The 17,880-nt window shown below is 35.0% G+C and overlaps 1 protein-coding gene across 4 annotated transcripts in view; it reads right to left on the reverse strand.

The window, feature by feature from the left end:
• FSTL5 (follistatin like 5) overlaps positions 1 to 17,880 on the reverse strand; it is a 322,952-nt gene that overhangs the window by 155,486 nt on the left and 149,586 nt on the right. The window lies entirely within an intron of this gene.

Here is a 17,880-nt window from a genome sequence, read left to right on the forward strand (position 1 = left end):
AAACTTATTTGAGCAAGAGAAGGCAGGATTGCCTGAAGAAGAGAAAGGATATCTTTAACAAGATCTAGTTTATTCTTCTCATTATCCAGTCTTTTACAAAGTGGAAATTGCTACAGCAGATGTCCTACATACAGTGATTATAATCACTACTTATTCTAAGCCAAAGCACAATATAGTGTACGTTTGGTACTCGCTTACATCAGTTGTATATTTTAAACTGAACAGAGAAACAGTTCAGAAGTTTTTGGTTTTATTAAGATAACCTTAGCATTTCAGAAGTTTTTTTGGTACAATGAGATACGTAGATGTGGACCAGCAAAATACCGTGTATTTGTTGTTAACATATCTTTACAGTTTGCTACTACTACAGTTAACTTTGAGTAGTGAATTCAAGGCTGGAGCAATACAATGATTAGCAAAGAAAGCTATGTTAGATCCTTTTTAGGTATTAAGATGAAAACGCAAGTAATAATGAGGAACAACTATCACACAAACTGCTTATAGGTACTCGTTCTGTTTTGCAAGTGGGTCCCATTTAAAAAAAATATCTAATTTACAGGTATGAGACTGGAGTTTATTATTTTGGTGTATTTAATGGTATATGCATTATGGTGACCATACCACTATGTACACCTTCATCACCATTTCTTCAAGCAGAGAGAAAAAGTTCCTAAATGCTTGTCACTATCCTAGTGAGACTCGGATCTAGAAGAGAAGGTGTCCTGTGATAAAAGTTAAATCACAGAAGCAGACAAAATAGTTTTAGGAATCAAAATGACTCTAGCATTTTTTTTCCCTTCTAAAAGCCATGGCTTGTTATGTAGCTATCCAAAAATCCCAACTGAAGTAACAAATTTGCATGTTTCTCCTTATCTGGCAGAGGCATGGAGATTGAGGACATACAATTTATAGGGGTTGATTTCTACATGACAGCTTTTCAGGGATCTAATGCAGAAATACTCTGGTAGGGAAACACGTTTATTCCTTGGCCATTCCGGAGCTGCACAAACCTCTCCAGCTGACTGGCTGTGGGCTCCAGGCGGTGGGGAGGGAAGGGAGCACCGAGAATCCTCTCACTCATTTGGGCGAGCTCCAGAAGGCTGGGCCAGGAAAACAAGTGTCATCTTTGTCTCCCCCAGATAACTGTTCTGGCTGTGCCATCCTCAGATAGAGACAGTTTGGTTTTACTCTGGTGCAGCTGAAATCTCACATCATTTACCTATACTCCTGGCTGGGGGAGGGGAGACAAATCCTATTACTTAGATACTATACTGCTCAGACCTAGTAAACCACACCCATATTTAATTCCCTGAAAATTATTTTTGAACAAACAGTTCTCATTCCAAAACCGCAAAGAGACATTTCTACAACAGAGATCAACATCATAAGTAAAGCAGTTTATTTCTTAATAATATACATTAAATCCTGGACTTGTCACAGTATCCGTGATGAGTCACTACATGTTTTAGTTAGAAAAAGATATGGAAAAATGAATGAAAGTCACACTGACAATTTTTTTTTTCCCTTGAGGTGCAGGACAATGTCTCTCACTTTAATGATCCATCAAGAATTGAATATAGGTTCTCATCTCTACAGAGGCAATAATGATGTTTATGTTCATAGAATATTAAAGATTATTTATTAAATATGGACAAGCTTCTGCATGGGTTACACAGATTTCTACATGAAATATTATAGAAATTAGTGTAAATTTAGAGAGAAAAAAATATGTATCACATGATCATGCAAAGGATTGTAATAATTAGTTGCTTTTCCTATTTTTAACTCAAAAGTGTTTATGAAAAAAAGCCTAAGGAATGAGGCAGTATTGTATTCTCCCAAAATACATCTTCAGAGAGAGAAGAAAGAATTCAGACAATGTGTTTTCTACAATATTTTTTTCTACACCTCCCATTGCATAGCACAAACTTCTGAAACTAGCATAATAGCCATATAAAAGCACTTATGTATTACACGTTCGTAAGATATTTTTTACATTTTTCCAGAAGGTAAAAAGATTTGTACCATTCTTTTTAATATACAACATAAAGGCTGCCTAAGAAAAAGTTATCTGAGAGACTGCTATTCCCACAAGTTTGACTGCTTCTCGTAGAAAAACTTCATTCATAAATTAAGAATAGAAGGCTGTTAAAACTTTTAGTCACATTCTACACCTAATAAAGGTACTACAATATTGTCAGCAAAATATCTTAAGTTACATTGCATTAGTGTATATATTGCTGCAGGCATTTCGGGCGAGCGGGAGTCAGATACGAATACTCACGGAGTTCAAGATCTGATCCGTTTATTGTATAAACCAGGTAAACTTTTATAAGGCATTCTATAAACGTGCGATAATGTGATTGGCTATCTTACAAGCGTATAATAATATGATTGGTTAACAATTGTTTACTGGGAAGATTTCTGTTTCTGCTTGTTCTGGCACGTAGGCTCCTTTCTGCGGTCTCCTAGTTCTTCTTATCGCATCCTGTCGGCCTTGGTTTTGTGCAAACATCTGCAATTTGCTCCTTTTTCTTCATCCCACTGTTCTGACCGTGACCTCGTCTTATTTCTTCAGTATTTTTCCACTTGCTTCAGAGTTCAGTATAATCGTTCAATACAGCAAGTGCCCCAACAATATATGGTTTATATTACCTCATCAGCAAAATAATTTCCTAAGAACAGGTTGCTAAAATCTGTTATCAGTGTTCTACACTAAGATAGATTTTAATTTATATTTTTCCTCTTCCTGTAATGTCCTTTGAAAGTATTTTTTAACCTGAGAAGTTGCTCAAACTTACCAATACACTGTATTAGTTACTAACAGAAAATATTAATGTCTGTTTATTATTGAAATTAGAAATAATTAAATAACATAATCATTCCTTATCTGAAAAGTAGCTTTTTTATAGACACTGAAACATTAATTTCAATGACAGTCTGTTGAAAGCCAGATGCGTGATTTTATATATATATATGTAAAATAAAAATAAGGTGAATACAGTTCACAAAACAATGTCATGTCTCCACAACCCATCTTCAGCAGATGATTATTTTATATTCAGTGATGGTGCTAAAGCCTACTCGCTATGGGGTTGTTTGTACCATGCCTTTGAGATAACAGCTGTAATTCGCTCTCAGTGTGTCCCTGCTCTACAGATCAACCAGACTGAATTACAGTCCCAACCGCGATAGTCCACTGGCTTCTAGTGCGGGGGTTTTATGTGTGGTAGAGCCTAGAGTGCTTCACTAACTCATGCGAAAGCCAGTCCTCATGATGAAAATACTGCTAACACCTTCCAGAAAAATCTCTGTTGGGCATCATTTATGGTTTAAAACAGATGCTATTTTGTTTCTCACTTATCTAAATAGGTTAGCCTGACCCATATACAACACAGCCTTATCAAGAGCAGCTTCATACTCCCTGCAGCCTCCCTGCACCACAGTTCTCTGTACCACGGAAGCAGTATTCCCTGTTCCTTTATCTGAAAGGGATGCCAAGGTCACTGTGCAGGAGCACATGGTTAGCATGTAACGGTGGGGAGAATTATACTCAGGCATTTAATGCACTGGTAGTACGCTACAGTATCTTACAATGACCTTACAAAAAAAAACCCCAAAAATTAAAAATAAATGCTTTTGTTTCTGTTGCCCTAGAGTTTGGTTTGTCTTTTGGTTTTGTTGGTTTTTGTTGGGTGGGTGGGTGTGTGTGTGTGTGTTTGGTATTTCTTATTATAGATCATAATAAGTAAGGCAAAAACAACCTGAACTATTTTTCCTCCTAACACAGTGTAAAACATATCCATCTGATAAACCCTGGGAGGAGCATAGCCACTCAGGGCTCTGGGCAGACACAGGGTACAAGCTGCAAGTGACAAATCATTAGTTAACTTTCCTGTTCCCCGCCTTATCATAGTGATTGAGAATTTCAAACTTCAAAGTTTGTGATAAAAACTAGGTGATATGCTATATGAACATGTAAGTTTTCATATACAGGGAAATTATATATAGCAGGTAAGTTACCCACTATATACACATGCAGGTAACATACACTTCAAAAAAAGCCTGAGCACTGTATAGCAATTCTACTCCAAAGCTTACATCCATTTTTTTCCTATTACCACTTTCATTTTCATTATGTTCTGTAAAGTAATCTGTTGTAATAAATTATATTTTGATCTAGGACCATGTTTAAAATCTTGCTGTACATTCTCATAGTAGATTTTAGGCTGGTGACAGATGAACCTTCAAGTTATGACCCAAAATAATCACGGTTGTGGTAAAACAGGTTTACACAGCTATACTACATTAAAATATTTTTAGTTTATACATAATTCAAAGTAGTCTTTACACCAAAGACTCCACAGACTTGAACATAAGGACAAACATGATCAATGGATGCAACTGATAGATAAGAGGATCACAAAGAAATGTAAGACACTGCTAGTCAACACAATGCACAGTTTCATTAACGAATCACTCATCTCATTGTCATGACTGCTTTTTAGTGCAATATTCAAGGAAATTTGAAGCATATGTTTAAAGCACAAGAATGAGGCTATGTTTGCAAGAGACCTCCCCTAATCTGGAGTAGCAGCACAAAGAAAAACTTAAAAATTGCTTTATTTATGTTTTAATTTAATAAGCATTACTTGTGAAATAGTTGTCTCAATGACACACAAATTGTAAATGGGGATTAAGTATGACAACCTCTATAGTGAGAAAAAGTAATTTATGCTTAACATAACTGAGAAAGGACACAGTACTGAAAATATACTACAATTACATTACTTCTGAAAAGACCTACTAAATTCTGTATCATTATCTATATAAAGGAAAGAGTAACCTACACATTGTGCATAATTTACCAACATAATTCAGTTTTCTAGTACCTTTTATTTTTTTCCATTTGTGACCTAGGCTTGCTACACATATATATAGTTAATTTCTGAAAAATTACTGAAAGGCAATAGCAGCAAATATTGTGGTTTCTTGCTCTTTTTTTATTTCATTCATGGAAAGGACCAATTGTACTACACACCATATTTTGTCAAAGAAAACAAAAAAAACCCCAAAAAAACAAACCCAAACCTGAAAAAAACCACCTCTGCTACCATTTGTTTTACAGGTTTTCCTGACATCACCTGTGCAGTCTTAAAAGGCATGAAGAAGCCTAAAAGTGATAAAACACACTGGAATTGAAGTGCAGTTCTCTAGTCCTATATCTTGTAATTTCTGAAGTAGTGTAGTCCTAGGATTTACTTAATTCAAACTTAAAAATAGTAGAAAAATGGAAATGCTTAGCTGTTTCCTTCCATTCAGTACAACAGTTTTGCAGCTGTATTCCTGTTACCTAGGAAACAGCTGAAAGTTAGATTTTGGGTGCTATTGCCCTTCTAGACCATACTGATTGGATGATGTTTGCCCATAATACAAAAAAAGTTGTGTTTGACAATTTAAGTCTTACTCAACTTGCAAGAGAAAGACATACATGAAAACTAGCTAGTTATGATAGCTTGGCAAATGAATATACACATTATTCTTAACACCTGTAGAAAAAATATTGAAGAATCAGCCAAGAAAATAGTTTAGGAGTCACTACTTAAATCCAAATTCAGATATCAGATTTTTGTATTACATAGTTTTTAGAAAAATTCTAGTATACAGAAAGAAGGAAAATCAGTATCAGTTAAAAAATGCAATAAAGGCAAACCATTTAATTTCTGTTCTCAGTTCTATCACCACTTTCATGGTTAATACAGGCATCTTAACCTTTCCTTGCCTTAGCACCTCCATAGCAAGAACAACACTTCTGTCAGAGTGCTATCAAATCATTAATATTTATGGAGTGTCTAGCTCCACGGAAGTCATCAGCTGCTGAGATACAATTGGATGCCAAGATATTTTATTATTTTGAGTTATATCATATAGTACAAATGGTTTCCATTTTTCCTTCAAAATTAAAGTAACTTTGAATCTCCCAGAAGTGGTAACCCCATATGAATCACATATGAACAGGTTTAAGCATTACAAAATTGATATATAGATAAATCAGATTTCTGGAAATGGAATAGACCTGATAAGCAGCAAGCCTACTGTTAATCTTCTGCATTTATTTTGAACATGTTCAGAATAATCTAATTAGCCAAAACTATTCTCTGCAAAATTACAATTATAATCTACAGAGCAAGAATAACTTAATTCCAAGATAACATACATATACACACAAACTAATAGATATGCACATACACACTCTTCATACACAAGATAAAATGTCACTACAGATATGGTCTGATATCAACTCAATTTCAAACATAACACAAGAAATGACTTGAAGGTCTTCAATCATTCAGCTGTTTTACAAGATCTAGTCTCTATAGATGAATGAAATTTGTATTCTTACTTGTAGCCCTAACAGATAAAGCAATGTTTTAAAGCCACCAACATTGTTTAGGTTTATCTGAAAGAAACTTCAGGTTTAAATATCTTTACAATATCTTATTTTCCAATATCAAACTCTTATTTTCCAAATATAGAGGTCAACAGTGTGACCTTTATTCTCTGCTCTCCTCACTGAAGCTCTCGAACCACACTTGAAGAGAAGCAACCCATTTGTATGCAGACCTGACTTGTTCTGTGGTCCAGAGGCTGAGGGGGATGGAGAGCAGAGCTTTACACTCCAAACTAGAATTTTTCAATAAAAATTCCTGGATAAACAGGGATTAAGTTCAAAACCTGTCCCTGTTGCAGCTATGGGTTAAATAAAAGGTGAGAATTGTCTACAATTTTTTAAAAACATGACAGTTAACAGCTGCAGATCTTGGCCCTGCAGCTGCTTAGCTTCAGATATTCAGAGTGCCAAAAAAAAAAGTTTTTAATGTCTCTGGGTTTGGCTTTTGGGCTTCATTTTTGCTTTTTTTTCAGCTAAATTATACACCACTCAATCAGCACATGGGCTGCTTTAAGTCTTATTTTGTACCACCCGTGATTTCCAATGACTTATATATATAATTATCTAAATCTAAATTCAGCATTGCTGTCAAAGTTAGATATTTGGGTGATAAGGACTTCAGTTCTTTAAGTTCTTCTGTGTAAATCAGTCTAAGTAACTAAAGAAATTAAGAACTTTCAACACATCTATTAAGATGCTATATTTGTATGAAAATACCTCGCACATACATAAATACCCTACCATCCAGAGAGAGACACACAAATACGAAGTTTTAAAGCTGTATCTGTCATTCATAAAACAGAATTTAAGCTAGATTTTCAAAGTCTTAGTTCTGCTTTGTAAATAAGGAATAATGCTGTCCTTTCCTCAAATATTACTGGTCAAAATGCTTTTATCCATTCTGACCTTTCAAAACTATAAATCATAAAAGTAATAATTTTACTTAATTACAAATACCTGCACAACTCTAGTGTCTCATCTTATCTGGAGACACATATAAACAGCTTTTCAGTGCTTAAATAATGAATAGTTCAGACAAATTATTCAGATTTTCCTTAAAGATATACCAGTAAGGTTAAATACCATTAGAAGTTGAATCAAATACGCATTAAGAAAATATAAAAATATGTAATACTATTTCTTTTTTTTTTTTCCAGGACTAGTTATAACAAGTTATATGGAATGAAAAAGATTAATTGAAAAAGTAATTGGGAAATGAAGAAAAGCACCAAAAATCAGCATTTGGGATAGTGATGTGGAGGCAGGACTTCTTAATGCAGAGCAGTTGACATAGCACAATCGCTTGGCAGAAGAAAATAGCTCATATAAGCTTTCACCTTCAAGATGACATGTAAAAGCTCTAGGAGGCATGGGTTGTACAGACTGCATGTTACAGCGCAAACACCGTAAGCAGAGTTAGTATGTAACTGGCAAATGCAAAACTGTTCTACATGATCAACTGCCTTCAAACGACTGATAAATTCGCACTGATTTCAACCAGTGATATAAATTCTCAAAATTTCTTGATGACTCAAATATTTACCTCAGGGTTTTCTACCACGAAAAAAGAAGAGATGAAAATGAAGGCATTTGTTAAATGTCAAATTTTCCAAAAAAGAAGAGATTAAAATGAAGGCATTTGTTAAATGTCAAATTTTCCAAACATATCATATATGTTATTCTTTTCCAAACACATGCTAAAGAGATTACCTATCCCCTTATTTTTTGTTTTCTGGTATCCAGCTCAAGCTTTTAGATCAGTTTTTCTATTTGACTTATAAACTAAAAAAAACTTCTCCGATTTCGTATGTAAAAATTCATATACAAAATTAATAGGTTTATCTGGAGTTCCTTGTCTGTCTTATTAAAAAAAAACTGGGGGGGGGGAGAACCAGTGTGCCCCAAAGGCACTGCTAAAACTGAGGAGTTTAATGCAGTCTTTTTTTTTATTTTCCCCTCTAGCGGGGTTAACCCAACCATTGCTGTTAGCCTTCCTTCCAAAGGGCTTCAACTATTTTTGACTTGCAGTATCTACTACAGTGATTTTACCAAACTACAAAAAGCTATAGGCTTTCATTAAAAAAAAAAAAATAAAAAATATTCCAAATGCAGCAGGGAAATACTTATTAGATGCAAACTTAGCCATAAATCTATGCAGAGGTCTGCTTTTGCTTCTCAGGAAACATGTGTCAGAGAGCTCTTATTTAAAAAAAAAAAAAAACAAACGCAAAAAGTTACTGAAACAGGTGGAACACGACTTAATTTAAGTTACAATTTTCCTTTTCCCAAGAGCTTCCCAGAGATGCAGAGTATTTACAATTTGTAAAGCTGGGGTCTCAAGACTGAGTGAAGTACTACAGTTAAAAAGGACAGTTCTGTTGCTCCATTTCCATTTCTTCCTCTCCATTGCATATTCTCACCACTTCCTTTGTTCCACCTTTAGCTTTTGGTTGCTAAAATCACAGTTGGTTTTGGTGTTAATTACAGAAATTCTTACATTCAGCCTTTTACTCTAGGAAAAATAATTAATTTTATGTGTGTATCTATATGGAACCAAAATGTTACTGTTATTCTAATTAATATTTTATGCAGTCTATTAGCCCAAATTATTTAATTACTTCAAAAAAAGTGTCAACACCACAGATCTAATTACTTTTAAAACCTTCCTAGTATCCTCTTAAAATATCTGACTTGTGCTTAGCCTTGCAGGATTTTTCTGGTTACTAAGGTTTCAGTCTTCTCCTCAGGAAAAGTGTGGGGCAAAAGGCCATGAGAAGCCAAGAGCATTCCGAGTCCATCATCAGGAGGAATATGAAGGAACGGCAAGAGGTTCTTCATCCTCAGCCCCACCATCTGCTTGGGTTTGTTTTGGAAGTTTCGTTATCAGAACTTGCTTCTTTTTGGTAACAAGGTTAAGTATGCAAAAGGACCAATCCTCCCCCCGCCCCAACTGAAATAAAAGGCTATTATTTGTTACAACTAAATTATCCATAAAGGGTTTGGAGAGAGCTCAGGGTAAACAAGGTAGGCAACAGTCATTTGGCCACTAGGCAGTTTTTGACACTGGTAAAATCAGCTCAGGCTGAGGCAAGACCCTCTGCACCATCAGGTCAACACAAAGCATTTTTGGGGGGCTTTTTCTTGTTTGGTTTTGGTTGCTTTTTTGTTGTGGTTTTTTTTGTTTGTTGGGGTTTTTTTGTTTGTTTGGGGGTTTTGGGGTTTTTTTATTTTTATTTTTTGGGGGAGTGTGTGCTTGCTTGCGCTTTTTTAACCAAAAGAAAAAAAAAAAGAAGGAAAAACAAATCACGTTCTACAGGGCTATTCATCTTTGGGGTATGATTACTGTATAAACTAAAGCAATTCAGATAAATCCAAGTTACAGAACACCAAGGTCAGTAACCATACGTGATGAAACTTGATTTTAGCCAGCCTAAGCAAGAGACATAAATAGTGCTTCCCAGGCTGAGCATCACAGTTCTGTACTTGTTCTCTGCTTTCTCCATCCTTCCCACAGAGACACAAAGGAATATGCTGGTTTGGCAACAGAAGGAGGAGAACAAGATTTGTAACTTGAAACTCAAGTAAAGGAGCGTGCATTTGCCTTTGAATCCACACCAGAATGTAACCTAACCATACTGGTCTGGCACCAGCATCAACGTGATCAGGCAGATAAGCCTGCACAACTTCATGTGCAACTTCCAGATTAAGTGTTTCTATACTCTGTTTAGTGTAGGCTTGAAATTGTATCTTGATGTTTAAACAAATATTGAAAACTGATTAGTTATAGTTGGGAAGATTATGTCAAAAAGGTTTTAGTGAAATCAGAAACCTTGCTGAGACCTGTGTGTAGCCCCATTTATTTTAATGTTACCAGGTCATCTACTTAAATTTCTAAATGATCAACTAATTCATTGCTCCAGAAAGAAAGAAAGGTGATGTAGGAAAAGACAGCATTGGACTATGAAGACTGATATTAGTAACTCTGTTGGCTATGAATGAAGGGCTTAAATATTGCGAACATGCCTGCTATCATTTTATAATGACACTTCACAGGGCTTGCAGTATTATTATATGATGGATGAGGTGAAAGTAAAGTACTGTGACAATCGTACATCAGTAATACCCACTGTGGAGGTTTTGTATTAAGAACTCTGTTCTTTTAAAAATAATTTCCCATCACACACACTTGTATCGAAATTTTGGCTCATACTAATCCTTGAAGTCAGAGTTGTGTAAATCGATGCAAGAGAAAACCTAGCCCTACGTAAGCTCACTTTCACTTACTTTTAGAGATGCAGAGTGTCTTGCAAAGTTGTGGGATCACACACAAATGTATTTTGACCAGTCATCCCTAAACAGAATTTGGATTGTTGTTTTCTTTCAGTCACAGAAAAGGCTACCTAGAGAAAGTAGATCAATAACATAATTCTAGCTTCACTATATAGAAATAAATGTTTTAGAGATTTCTCTATACAACTACAGAAAGCCTGATGACATACTAGTTATTTCAAGATGCTACTACTGTCTCTCTCTCTGTACAGCTTTGTATCATTATTCCTCATTTGTGGTTTGACGCAGAAAGGTATTTAAAAAAAACTGGACTCTTCAAGCTTTTCACCAATTGCAGTGAAATTCGTAGCTGTGTTTTCTTACAACTGAAGCTTTGCTTTTGTTTAAGTGTTTCATTCAGCACGTAACATTCAGTAGAAAATGTCCTTATTCACATAGACTTACATATTTAAGAAGTCATTTCTATTCGGTTTCATATTGATATTTTGTGTTTCTAGTTACAATCCCTCACATAACCAGCAGACAGTTCTTGAAGTATCACCAGCTTATGACACCCATCTCTCTCAAAGTGGTGAGCATTTATTCAAAATTAACTTTGCCAAAATTTAAACAAGAAATAAAACCCCTGTTTTCCATTACTGTTTAGAGAAGAAATGGTATAATTAGACAAGGCTCACTTTAAAAACAATGGGTTTGGTTCTTTAAAAAGAGACACGAAACCCAAAAAAATCCTCCAAACCCAAACAAGAATCCCCCTAAAATGCAACACAAACAACAAAAACAAAACACACCAAAAACCAAAATCCAGAGCAAGTAAAGCTGAAATTTAACTTAAATGCCAGCATTTTATCATTGTCTCTAGAGTAAGGCTAAAGCCCAAACTTTAAATTACCAGCTTTCTATCACATTCAATTTCTAACCTTTATAACCTAAGACTGTATCCACATCACAATTCAAAAGTCCAGAAAGAATTACATTAAGATGTACTTTTGGAAAAATATTTTTAACAAGATTAAAGACAGACAGGCACAAAATTTCTACTCCAAGAGAGTAAGTATGTATACACACATTCATATAAAAAAACCAACCAGATGCAAATACGCAACAACTGAATATATGTATTCAATTTTTAAGCTTTATATTTTTACACACACAAAAAACCCCAAACCAGTCAACAGTTGGAAAGTTAGGGCAGAAAATTTCTGAAATTTGGTGTCAGGTAACGCTAACTCAGTGGTTTTATTTTTTGCTAGGCATTGTATGATACAAACTTTCACAAGAATTGCAGAATTTTCACATTTAACCACTCATCTCACTTGTCAGAATCATGTTTTCTTAGGTTTGGTATAATTCTTTCCGAGGTAACACCATTTGGTTTAGAAATACATTACTTCCAGTTCATTTTACTAACCTAAGAAACAATTTGTTCTAAGAACTTCCAGACTCTACTGTCACACCTTCAATTTACTCTTGTGTTTAACCTCTGAATAGCTGAGTTGCTATGGTAGAGAGTACTGAAAGTTCTACCACACTCAACTCTCATGAAAACTCAAGACACTTTTTACACAATTGTATTTTGCCTGCAAAGTGTGCAATATCACTTAACAACCCAAGTTCCATCAAAAATACTTTTCAATGAGGTATGTCTATACTCTACAAAAAGTAACTATGATTTATTTCATAGTAGTAGTTCATACAGTAGATGAGTTCCAGCTGAAATTTAGAGAGAAGATATTAAAAAAGGCAACCTGGATGAATTTGGTCTTGATACACTTCATTTTACTTATTGAAGCGATTTCTACATGACGTTATTTTAAGACAAATTTTGAAGATACAGAAAGTAGTTTTTTCCTCAGAGCTTTTGAAAAACTAGAGGAACACTTTTAAATTAATTCAAATTAAAAAACACAGAAGTAAGCATAATAAAATTAGTAATAAAAAACATACGTTATCTTTTCTGCAAGTAGTCTATCTCCTGCCTCTTCAGATATTGCTAAACTTTAATTCTTTTTTTATTATTATTACAGGTATATACCAGAACTGAGGTTTTATATTCAATAAAATTTCATATTGTGACCTAAACAAAAGACCTTGTGACAACTTCAGCTACAGGAATTCTATAAGCAGCACTAGCCACACACCTTGGACTCAGGGCATTCATCACTGCCAACACCTGTGATAAAGATCCTGACAAGCAGCACCTCCATCACAAACTTGAATATATATGTGTTCCAAAGAAAGCACCAAAAAACCCAACTAATTCTGCATACTCCATTGGTAACAAAACTGTTATTTAACAGATATGCAAACCAAAGCAATCTGAAGGTAACAAGAATCCAACAAGATTACCTACCATTTTAAGACCTTCTCTGCTTTTCATATCATTATTTTGCTTGATCAAAGTAGAACGAAGAAGATTAATATTTGGACAAATTAAAAAAAAATCAATTTCAATTTATTAAAACCTTTGTGATTGTTGGATAGTGTTTTGTTGCTAACTCAATGTAGCTGCCTTCCAACCCCAATGATGACTGTCTCCTAACCATAACTCAAGACAGGTATCAGACATACCAAGACGAAAAGCACAATATGTATGTCAATCTTTACTATTAGGATGCCAGAAGTAAACTATATGCAGGCCATCTTTTGCATCTGAACCAAAGAGAACACATTTAAATATGTTACTCCAGCATTAACTTAATTTTGGTGATGGATTCTGACATCTGTCAGTGTACACGCCAAACAGTGCTAACTTGCAAAGTAAGCATGGAATGAAATTACAATTTGAATAGTTTTAATGATTCTGCAATCATATTACTTTTCTGCAACAGTACTTTTTGGTTTGGTTGTCGTTGTTTTGTTTTTAAACAGCAAAAGTCTCTGACTTTACTTATCCAAAGCTTTAGGATAAAAATAGATATTTAAAAAAAAAAATTCAAGCTATACTCTTAGTAAATGACAAAAGCTGACTTGAAAAACCATTTGTGGGTCAAAATACCATACAATTCTTGTCACATTTTCCAGATGTTAAAAATATATTCCAGATCTGTATTATTTCATGTCAATAAAAAGTGGAAAGTTTTTTTAATTAGCCCCCCAATATAAATAAAATATTTCTTTGATAATGTTAAGATTTCCTGATGTTTGTGTTGCCTGGTTAATGGCTTTTCTTGGGATCATTTTAGGGATCACTGAGCACAGCACTAAGAGATTGTGGAAGCTCGTCTGTGTAATACCTAACACATATTGCTTCCTAAGCAGGTATATATTACAGTTACTGTATTTATATAAGAAATCTGAAAGAGCTGGTTTGGTTCATCTATGTAAACATGACACTGAACACACTATAGCATCTAAGGACAGTAATAGCTAAGGACTTTCAACCTGTTTACTAGTATGGGCCATACAGCAGTTTTGCACCCACCTGTCCTCTCACAACAGACTACCGGTGGCAAAGCTGACAGAGGGTTTTAATTCCATGCACCTCCTCTTCACAGGCAAATGAAGGGAGGTGGTGTAACTTTTCAGAATATTGAACCTGCAAAATGGATACAATTCTTGCCCTTTTATAGAAGATTTACACCCATGTCTGCCCTTTCTAGTCTCATCTATACACCAGTCGCTACTTAAATCTCATCTAGATTTTTACTCATTCAAAACAGCTTCACTATCTTGTAGCAAGTTCTGAGAGTTTTCAGAATCCAGCAGAGCGACAGGATAGAGTCAGCTGAAGGGCTGAGATGGGGCCCTCCTTCCAAAGCAGTCATTTCAAAGTAAGTAGGCTGCCATTCTCTAAGAACAAACACTGAACAAGGAAGGGGTAACATTACAGGCTGCCTTCTAGGGTACTCCTCTCTAAAGCTATTCTGTTCTCAAACCATACTAAAGTGCTCTACCCCACCATACATTTTGTGAAGCTTCTATACAGCCCCGACCACACAGGCTCAGCTGGTCTATGGAGGAGCCACGTGCTTCCTCCAAGTAGTTCTACCTGCTCAGTGCAAACACCAAGACAAAAAAAGCAAGAGCAAAGCAGCTTTCAGTTACTGAATTGTACTAAAATCTACAAATTGAAGAGACCCATAACTGTGAAAAAATTCTACATATTTCTGAAGAAAAAAGTGAACATTTAATACATCTGACAAATCTCTAAAATAATAAATTAGGAAAAATGGGCAATTTTCCCTCAAAACTAAGGAAGCAATCATTTTCTTCCAATGCTTCCTTAAAATAATGGAAAAAATAATTTTCAAAATACCTTTATCATCAGATACATTATTTTAGAATACAATCAAGTCCAGTTTCAAATGTAATATTCCAGTCACCTGTGTTAACAAAGAACAGTAGCAGCTATGCTGGTTAACAGAACTACAATTGCAGGGAAGTAATACGAAATGAGAGGCCTGGACAACACAAACTCCCAAGCACAAATTTATTGTGAAAACATATTTGTTTGAATATTCAGACTGCTAAATGACAGAAACAAATGTCAAACAAATTCAAAAATTAGAGTAGCTACATTCAACAACAACTTCCATTAAAAAGTCAGCCCCTGGTATGTGAGACTGCTGTTACTGTCCCAAGGAAAATATGATGTTGGGAAATTATGTCAGAAACAGAATGTATGCAAACATGTATACTTACATGCACTAATAAATCCAGTAAGTATTTGTTCAAAGTATTTATTCTTCTGAAAAGTATGAATTATCCAGTTAAGAATGGGAAAATAATAACTGGATAAGACTGCTTAAGATAACTACATTCATAGCAGGACAATTTTAGCTGCTATTATATTTTTGTTGTTTCAGGAAAAAAAAACCCAGTGCAGTGGGAACACTACAATAAAATACTAGCAGTTGCACGGAAATAATTGTAAACAAAAATTACCCTCAGTTCTTATTTGTGTAGTAAATAACAATCAACTCTGGAACCTCATTTAAGAAAGTCTACAAACTTTTATGTAAACATCATCTGCGGTGGTTGCTTAAAATAGCAGGCACAGATATGATTTAGACAATATTCCCTCCATTTTAGTTTCTTATATTAAATGACATTGGTAATGAAAATATTTTGATAAAGATATTTCCTTTTCATAAATTAGAAACATATACAGATACAATTGTACCACTACTACCAGATTACTTAGTGGGTTTGGTCAAACACTATTCTATTTTCACAAACACATTCTAATTCGCCGTTACAGTACAAGCAATTAACAGAAAACTCATGTACTGTCTAAACGCATACTTTATATGCGCTGAAAAATGGTGACAAAATCTCAAGTGATTCAGTATGACTGAATTCTGCATATTGATATGAATTTTATTTCGGGTTAATGTCCTCACTAATTAGACACCCAAAGTGTATTTTCAAAAATTCCTGTCTGGGAATAAAAACTGTATATTAACCGCTATTAGTCTTGAAGTCTTCTAATTCTAGTATCCATAGGCATACAAAGCTGATTTTGAAGACTGAAGTCTTCAGAAAAAGCAGTATGTTGGAAAGAAAATTGTGCTGAAGTCCCCCACAGTGCGAAGGGATGACACTCTTACTAAAATGATTTGTAAGTTTGAGTAGGTTTAACCTAAGTTTGCCTCTAGACCTTGACTGAAAAGGGACAAGGGAAAAAGGTGGAAAAGAGCTTTATATTACTCTAATTCCAAGATTATTTTCAGGTTAGGCAGTTTTCAGAGCTTTCTACCACTGACAGCTAACCAAAACCTAGCCTGTTACCAAACCTGGAGACTGAATTCTATGATTTTCAAACAAGGGGCTTCACAACATTCACATCTTAGAGACAAGGAATACTACTACTATTATTATTTTATTATTAGTAGTAGCATTATTACTATACACGCCCTGAGAAAAGTGTGGGATTAAAGCACTATGTAGATTTCCTTTGCAAGACTAAATTTGTTTATGAGACAGTTCCAGTTATGTATAATGTGCATCCGTGTTCAGCGCCCCCTGAAAAAGCCGGATTTCCTGCTTGTCCTCCAAACCAACTAATACACTGCAGGCTTTCCAGACAGTCACTCCACAAATATCCTTGAGAATGAAACAAACTTTTTTCTCTTTTTTCCTATGCCCCCTAGCTGGTAAAGGGGGAGTGGGAAATGTGGACATAAGATTGCCTATTAGAAAGAATAAAATAATGCTGAATTTCTGAAAAAGATGAAGATGTTAAAGGCCATTGGTGGTATTGCTCCATTTCTTTTTCTGGAGCTGTAAGTATGGACATTCCTCGTCCCTGTGTTGGCAGAGGGATGTTCTTGCGTTTTCCTTCATTTTAAAGGAAAACAGGAATACAGAAATTCTCACTTCAGTATTTCTCAAAAATTCATTATTCTCCTATTAGATATATTGGCAGGAAACATGAGATTAACAGCATTTAGGTACCAGTTTTCACCTTTATACATTAATAAGCTTCTTTCACCTTCTAACTCATCCGCTCTGTTGTTGGAATAGTTAAGATCCTTTCCCAAATATTCAAAATAAGTTTTTGAAGTCTCAATTAAATTTTCTTAACGTTTACAATCTGTTTATCAGTAACTAGAATTCTCTGAGATTCAAAATCCACATGTGCATTTATACTTTGTAACTGCTACAATGAGTTAAGAAGTTTTTTCAGACTTCTAATAAGCAGGCCAAAATATCAGTGTGTAAATCATAACACAGTCCCTTGCGCACCTACTGCATACAATGTACCACTGGACGAGACCGAACAGGAAGAGAATGGGAAGCAAGTACACGAGTCATTCAGGCTTTTTAAGAATTCCCTTTTTGTTGAATTAATGTTTCTTTAAAACTCTAAGGAACTGTCACCACAACAGCTGAAATCTTTAGCAACTCCAACGAATGCATGATCAGTTAAAAGCACTGAATACTTCCTGTGAGTAAGGATCTTCGTTAAATGCTGTCAACCACAGCTAATTCAGCGAGGGTACACTGCTGCGTGAGAGTAAACAGGAACAGAAAGAAACCATGATCTACATCTCTAAGAAGGGGATGCGCTAGTTATGGTTGTAGGTCAGCTGAAATGTGTTATAAGCCTTCAAGGCAGCTCCATCCTTCCTGACTTGTAAGAGGTTTCAATGCAATCTATTATTCTTCAAAAATCCACCAAGAGAAATGGTCAA

The sequence above is a fragment of the Falco cherrug genome, chromosome 1 (assembly GCF_023634085.1).
Source record: "Falco cherrug isolate bFalChe1 chromosome 1, bFalChe1.pri, whole genome shotgun sequence".
Taxonomy (NCBI): domain Eukaryota; kingdom Metazoa; phylum Chordata; class Aves; order Falconiformes; family Falconidae; genus Falco; species Falco cherrug.